The sequence below is a fragment of the Zingiber officinale genome, chromosome 5B (genome assembly GCF_018446385.1).
Source record: "Zingiber officinale cultivar Zhangliang chromosome 5B, Zo_v1.1, whole genome shotgun sequence".
Lineage (NCBI taxonomy): Eukaryota > Viridiplantae > Streptophyta > Magnoliopsida > Zingiberales > Zingiberaceae > Zingiber > Zingiber officinale.
The window spans coordinates 71,469,762-71,478,368 of record NC_055995.1 but is presented as its reverse complement, the minus strand read 5'-3'; the positions used below and the strand labels follow the sequence as shown (position 1 = coordinate 71,478,368).

Genomic DNA, 8,607 nt, shown 5'->3' with positions numbered 1-8,607 from the left:
TGGTGACCATGCCCTGTTCTATAAAAGGGGTTGTTCTCCCCTTTTCAATGAACTTTGGCTCATCTTTGGCTTGGGGCTCTTCCCCATTGCTTGGGGAAGGGTTCTCCCCTTTGGGGTGGCCCTAGATCTCCTTCATCTTCGCCAATTCGTCCACCTCCGGAGCAAGGTTTGCAAGTAAGAAGACCGGTGGATCATAGATAAGCATTTATCTCTTCTCTATCTCTTGTTTTGGAGTGTGTAGTGCTTAATTTCTTGTCTCTTATTTGTAAATCCTATGCTATGGAGTAGATCTCTAGATCTAGGATGTAGGAAGTAGTTGTGATGTGATTGTGAATGTATGAACTATGTATTTATACATTTTCCTATGTAATGAAGTGCTTATATCATCATCTATGTGTGTTGTACCTTGTGTGCATTTGACGAAATGTGTGTGAGGTTAATCCATGTAGATGTAGGGTTTAGATCACTATGTAGAGGAAGAGCCCTAGAATGTAAGATCATGGGACCTTGTGACAGAAGGTATCCCTTACTTTTTACGGCGTTTCCTTGAAACGGGGGGCAATTCTCTACTAAGAAAACTAATTAGAGTTTAGAGGGTTCTCCCAAATTAATCTTAGGAAGTGATCTGTGTAATCTAGGAACGTAGGACCGTGGGCCCTTGTGACAGAAGGATGTTCCCTATAGTCGGACTTCCTAAATTACCTCTTCTACTTAATTGCATTAATCTACCGTTAGGAAGTGATCTGTGTAATTTAGGAACGTAGGACCATGGGCCCTTGTGACAGAAGGATGTTCTCTATAATCGGACTTCCTAAATTACCTCTTCTACTTAATGGAGGTAGAACTTGGGTAAACTCTTCGGTGCAATCTTCGCGGGATAGTACCGAACTTTAGTTAGAACTCCTACACGAGTGTAAGCATGGAATTAGGGAGATGAACAATGCATAGGAGCATTAACTAGCATCACAACGAAACTAAAATCCTAGTATCTATCCATCCCCAAACCTAACTCTCCCTCTTTCTCTACTCTTTACATTCTCTCTTTTCTCCACTTTCTCTTTTCCAATTAGCCTTCAATTGTCTAGATAATTCACCGTGCGAAGTTAACTAGTATTTAATCAACAGTCCCTGTGGATACAATATCTTTTTATTACTGACGATGAAATCGTGCACTTACGGTGACGTAACAAGTTTTTGGTATCATTGCCGGAGACTGTTTTCGATTAACATTAGTTGATTAGCATATGAGTTACTCTAGATATTTTTTTCCTTTTGTCTTTTCTTTCTTGTTTTCATTATGCACTTTCTTTCTTGCAATTTAAATTCTGTATTTTCTTTCTTTCTTTTCGTATAGCATTTTATTTCTTGTCTTTAATTCTTCATTTTTATTTTTTCTCATAATTTTTTTTCTTAGATATCCATGAGCACTAACATGTCGAGCATGCCCTTAAGAGATTTTTCTGCACCCATTTCTGTAAGATTTATGTCTCCCATTGTGCAACCTCATATTGAAGCAGAAAGTTTTCAACTAGACCCAGAGTTAATTTTCATGATACAAGGTCACAAATTTGGAGGAGAAGTATAAGAAAGTCCTTATCTACACCTTAAGACATTTCTAGAGCTTTGTGATATGGTGAACTGTGAAGGAGTGTCAGCGGATGCAGTTCGATTGATGACATTTCCTTTCAGTATCAAGGATTAAGCAAGGACTTGCTTATATTCCCTCCGTTCTCAAAGCATTACATGTTGGAAATAATTGGAGCAGAAATTTTTGAATCATTTTTTCCCTCCAAGCAGAACAGTTTATATGAGGAATTGCATTACAAATTTTACTCAAGAAAATGGAAAGTCATTATTTGAAGCATGGGATAGATTCAAAAGTCTACAAAGATAGTACCCTCATCATGGTTTGGAAAAATGGCTGACCTTGCACATATTTTATAGGGAAATTCTTTCTCAGACAAATATTTATTGGATTCATCAGCTGGAGGTTCTTTTATGAACAAGAGTGTGGAAGAAGCATATACATTAATTGATCAAGTGGCATTGAACCTCCATGAATGGTCGAACAAAAGTTGGATGGAATCTCCTTCAAAAATTCAAGAAGTGCAAGTCATAAATGCAAGAGAGCCTGTCAAACAAATTACAATTCAACCATCCAAGAATTTTGAAATTCACAAGTCACAGAATGAGGGGTTCAGACATTTGGGGGAAAAGATTGATAGCATAGTTTCAAAATGGTTCAAAGAAGACCTTCCTCCTATACAGACAAGATCTAGTGTAAATGATAATGATATTAAGTTGAGAAGTGGCAAGAATCATGAAGAACTTTTGAAGAAGAATTTGTTTAGAATTGAGGGGAAGAACAATAGAAGACCACAAGAACTCAGTTACATTACTTCAAGAAGTTCACAAAGGCCACAAGTACCCTTCCCTCAACGATTGATCACACCAACACTAGATAAGCAAGTTGGACCTCCTCTGCAAGCTCAAAGCGAATATGGGAAAAAGGAAGTACCTTTCCCAAGACCTTCACTAAGGGTTCCTTTTCCATAAAGGCTAGTGAGGGTCAATGAAAACAAAGACTTTGGCAAATTCTGTGATCCAAATATGGTTTAGTGTAGATTTCCTTATGTATATAAAGATAAAAACTCTTCAGATGAGGATTGTGATGATGATGCAGTGGATAACAAGTTTTTAGATCTACATCCAGGTTTTACAGGATGTTATAGTGAAATTAAATTTTCAGATGATTAATGTGATGTGGTAGACCAACTTAAGAATGCAAATGAAGTCAGTGATCCTCTTATAGTTGATTCCCCCACTGAGGATATATATGTTGGTTTATTTTTGGATGCTTGTGTTGAGGATAATGATATGGAAGGATGTGTAGGGAGCTGTGTTGTGGAAGCAGCATCTCAAGAATCACCTCCTTTATCCACAAAATCTTTAGAGATTATGAGAGTTGCAAGAATTGAACATGTTGTGGATCAATGTGTAGGGACTTATGTAGAGTTAGCAGAGTCTCAAGAATCACCACCTTTGATAGCACCAACACCTGAGCCAGAGCCAGAACTGTCATTGGATTCAGATGGAGTTACATCCACATGTTTAGAAATTTTAGGTATCTCTCAGCAAAGCAAGGTTAGTACATCTTGTGATCTTTTGGAAAATATTATAGAGGTACCCATCTTAGACTTTGTTGGATGTGATTCAGTTTTTATTACTAATTCAGCTTATCTTGATATGGTTATGGTTCTATCTTATATAACATGCTTGTGGAAGATATGTTTTTCTTTTAAGTGTACAGATTTTCATAGGGCCTCTAATTGGATGTTCAATCTGAATCGTCTTCGACCACTTGAAAAGATTTTCAAGAAGACAAAGATGGGGAGAGCGATACTTCACTTTATTTCTCCTATGTTGAAAGCTCCCTCCATAATAAGAGCCCCTGGTAGGAGGGTTCTAAAATATCTTACCCCTCTAAGAGAGAGATTTCGATGAATATAACGAGGTGGTCAAGCTAATAACCTTAAACAAGCACTTCTTGGGAGGCAACCCAAGTTCATTTTTCTTATTTTCTTTTATGTCTTTAGTTCTTTCTAGTTTCATTTCTTTCTTTATAATAAACATGTATCCTCTACTTAATTTTTGTTGTGAATCTTCTTTTATGGGACTCAAAGATTAGGAGGAGTGCAACTACATGATGGAGAAGTTGATGACATGGGCATTTGGCACACATCATTTGGTAACTTCTCTTACTTTTAATCTCCTCCACATTGTTTTTAGTTTTCATTGGGAAAATGAAAAGTTTAAGTCTGGGGGGATGCATTAGATGCATTAGGTTTAGTCTAGCTTTTGGTATATTCTTCTTTTTACATAATAAAATTTTGTTTTTGCTAGTTACATCACTCATCATATCATGATTGTTTGTTCCTTATTACAAAATACTAGCACGTTTATTCTAGATTTTATGTGGTTTATGTGTTACTTATGGTGCTAGTATGTTTAGTGATCTATCTTTTTCTATCTATGAAAGCATGAAGTGAGCAATATTTTTACTATAAGAGTTTAAGTACTGACCTTGTTTTAGGATCTCTTGCACCTTACCTAGTTTTAATGGTAGATAATTCTGAAAATAGTCATGATTCTTAGAACTTGATTAGTACTAGTATTTCTATGGTGACTTCTCAAACTGCATTTTGGTTACTGGATGAGGCTCGAATCATGTCGGCTCATTTGGAAAAATCAAAATATCCCAACATTTGCATTTGTGTACAAGTGTTGCATCTTGCAATCACTTAGGAAAAAATGAAATGATGAAAAAAAAATGAATAAGGGATATAAAAAATAGTTGTCGTGGGTGGAAACTAGTAAGTTACCCCTTTGAGACCGAGTTAGGTTACTGGGGAAATAACTGTTATGTTTCTCTTGATATCGAGCACGCCTTTGAGATCTTGGGTAAATTGAGAAGGATAAACCAAGTGTGTGGCAGGTAAGTGCCTATCGCCAGAAGCATAAGAAACATAGTTTTAAGACGACTTGACTAGCCTTAGGGATTGATACTTGATAAACATAGGCCACTATCGCACTGAGCACGGAGGACTACTACTTATGTCATACTCAAACTACTTTTGTATCTTGCTCACCAATGAAATTATTTGATAGGATTAGATTGACTTGCTAGAGATTATGATGCATTATTTAACCACATGAGTTTAGATGCAGTTTTTGCTTGAGGACAAGCAAAGGTTTAAGTCTGGGGGTGTGATGTGCGTAGATTATATACATTTTTATGCATACTTTGACGCACATCTACTTATATTTCATGAGCGTAATCTATGTTTATTGCACCCTATTTCATTATAATGTCATACTTCCATTATATTCTGTTCGAAGATCTGCTCTTTACATATTTTGATTGATAGGATGCATATTGGAGTGAAATGGAGCAAGAACACACACGAGAACAACTTTAGAAGAAATCAAGCCAAGGTCGTGTGAGCCACACGGTTGTGTGAGCCACATTGTCGTGTAAACATCCTGTCGCCAGGCAGCACACGGTCGTGCCAAATGGCACGACCATGCCAACTTTCCAAAGGCGTAGAAGGCCACGGCCGTGTGAATCCGCACGACCGTGTGACTTTGACAGAGAATAAGAAGGTGTTGGATCGTGAAACGTCGATAGAGGGAGGTGAATATCGATTCGAAAAACAACGAGTATAAACGCAGCAGAATAAGAAAATTGAACACAGTGGATTTACTTCATTCGGAGCCTGTGACGACTCCTACTCGAAGGCTCGTACTCCGTGAGTACTTTCGTTGGGAAATTCACTAGCAATTAGAAATATAGATTACAAGTTAAGTACAATATTGCTAATAAGGAAAAATTACCGACAATAAAAAGACTTAGAACAGAAAGGAAAAGCTTGTCGGAGATCGCAGCGCAGCAGGAGCACAAGGAAGCAGATTCTTCGTTCTGAAAGTTGTGTCCTTGAAGCTTGCTCACCCCCTCCTTTTATAGCCCTTTGGAGGGGTCTCAGAGCTTATCAGATCCCAAAAATTCGGATCAGATGAGGAGAGTTCGAATCTGGCTGATCCGAGTCGTCTCCAACTACTTGTTTGACACAGTCATCTTCCGAAGGTCATAACTTTTGACTCCGAACTCGGAATCAAGCTCTGTCAGTTGCTACACGTGTAGAATTTGAAGTTCTACATTTGTATCTAATAAATAGAGTTAGAAAAATATATGTATAGACATTTTATATAGATTTATGAGTTATGTCCTGTCTTCCCGAGACCAGAACCAAGTCAGGGTCTTAATTTAGGGATCCAAAATGGACCTAAACTGGACCGACGCCTACTGTCCCTTAACTAGGATGCGTCCTCACAGTCACTCTCCTCCAGTGACTTACCTTTACTTACCTGCCAGACGTTCGGTCAGCCCTTTGACCCGTCTAGACTTTGTGCCAGCTATCCGGTCAACCCGTCGACCCGCTTGGACTTCGTGCCAGCTATCTGGTCAGCCCGTCGACCTAGCTGGACTTCTCGCCAAGCGTCCGGTCAGCCTGTCGACCTTGTCACGCCCCGGAGGAGTCTCTGTCCGAAGAAATTTCGACAGCATCTCCCCTATACGGCGGACAATCTGAAACTTTTCTACAAGCACTATATACCTCAACCACATGCGGCTGGAATAATAACAATAAAAGAAAACAAACACCACGCAGTTAATAACAAATTCAGAATAAAGCAGCCCACTCGGCTGTACCAAAACCAAAACACAAAACTGCTAGCCGGCTAGACTTACACAACCAATAACATAAATACAAAATACCACATAACAACGTCAACACTCCAAAAATAAAACCGGAGTACAGAGCTAAACAAACTAATACATAAAAAAAACAAAACATACGTGAAAACCGATAAGTCTTCTGATGTGACGTGGGGACCAGCAGACAGGATGCTCCAAGCGACACCACAAATAACCTGGTACCTGAAAAGATAGTGTCAACTGGGGTGAGTTCAACAACTCAGCGAATACCAATGGACATGAGTAGTAAGATATATCTAACAGCAACAAACATGGAATACAGCTTCCTAATCATATATAGGGAATATGCAAAACTGAAAGGTAACTGAGGAAGTTGTACTCACCAGGAACTCCTATCCAGACAAAAGGGTCGACAAACCGAAAGTGGCAATAATCCTGTATGCAGGTCAAAAGTATGCATCCAACCAAAATGCAGCAACCAAATGCAGCAAACACAATCATAAGAATATAAATGCATCAATGCATATGATGCTAATGATGCGTCCTGGTCACCCCAGTCAATCATCTCACACACAAATGGTGAGACCGAGTGGGTATGACATGCACTCTGTCGTCACTACTCCCGATGAGTGACCGAGTGGACGGGACTCCTGTCCTGACCCCAAATCATAAATGGGAGCTCAATGCTCTCAACTCCGGTACACGATGATGGGGAGGTATCTCTACCGGCTACCACGCCGAGTCACCACCAACGGAGCCAAACAGAGTCCACTCTCACAAGCTACGAGGAATCCCGGCTACGCGAGTCCTCGGACCAGCGGAGAGCCACACACCTGTCTGATATACCACTAATCCATGAGTGGTGGTGTGTGCAGTACATGTAACTGGCGATATGCTCAACTATAGTAGAGCCGACAATCGCGCAGCATGCAATCATGATGCATGACACTAAGCATAGTCATAAACTGATCAGCATAACCATATCCATATATGTATAATATGGGTACCACAGTATCAGTGAGTCAAATCCACGAATCTAGGGTATACAGATCCTCTATGGTATAACAACCTAGATCCTAAACATATCCTCCTTCCATAACATATGTACCAACAATATACACAGATCAAAGAATCAGAGTCTAGGTACACGAATCATATATGATATACAAATAGAGGTATGGTATAAAAACCTAGGTATCAGATAATCTAGATACACCTGCCAGAAATAAAATCCAGAACCTAGTCCTAACCTCAATAGAGCATGGTATGTCACTTACTCTAGGAACTAAGGTACTCATGGTAATAAAGTACTCATGGCAATAAGATACTCATGGTAACAAATCACGAGATATAAGCACGGATACATAACAAGCGACAAACCTAACATGCTATGGATATCAAACAGTGACATACCAAAGACAAACATGTTCATTGCTTGCAGCTATAAAGTACTATGCATATCCAAATGACGATATCATAAAAGATAAGTCAAGAGGTACCCGCCTTCATACGCAGGTCGTATCAACCGTCCTCAACAAGTCCAAGAGATCGCATCCAACTCAAATCCTACAAATACAGGGTATTCAACAAACTAAGGATCTATGATCAACATATCAACTATTAATCCCTCTAATCTGATCCAACCCTTTCCTTCACATCAATTTAATTCCAAGAACATATAAACTAATGATCCACTTATCCAATCAAGTTCACTACCATCCACTACTAAGCATCATGAATCAACCTCAAAACTTACCCGAATTCAAATGGGTTGTTGATAGCTCACCATCAAAGGATGACTTTAGATCGGAAGGTTGGCCGAAGCCATGGATCGTCCACGAACAGCACAGCTAGAGCTGCAATAGCTAACAACACCTACAAATATTCCAAAACAAATCATTCCTTGAAATCCTCATTCCACATCAATTGAAATCAAGCTGAATACCAACAATTCCAAACTTGTATCCCACAAACTCTATTACCTCACTGGCACAACACTTGGCACCTTCTCCAGCAGTGATGAATCCATCCAACAACCAATTCATCTCAAGAAAGCCTGTACACTGTGGTAGGGATCTGGAAATCCAAAAATTTCTGATCTGATGATAAACTACAGCAACCACCGGCCAAGATCAGAACAAGGAGAGGTAAGGAAACAACCATACCTTCTTGGGCCAGAAGAGGCGATCGATGGCTGAGTTAGACTCGGAGCTAGGGCACAGCTGGGATGTTCAAGTGCTCGGCAATCGGCAGCAGTGGATCCGGAGGAGACTACGAGATTAGTGCTCAACGATACCGATCAGTGCTAGGGCACGGCGACGGAAACTCAGTCG

At 39.6% G+C, this 8,607-nt stretch overlaps 1 non-coding gene across 1 annotated transcript; it reads right to left on the bottom strand.

Moving 5' to 3' along the window:
* Positions 1-1,805: 1,805 nt before the first annotated feature.
* LOC121988116 lies at positions 1,806-1,911 on the bottom strand. Its single transcript, XR_006113876.1, has one exon. It is a non-coding gene; the product is annotated as a small nucleolar RNA R71 (small nucleolar RNA).
* Positions 1,912-8,607: the final 6,696 nt, after the last annotated feature.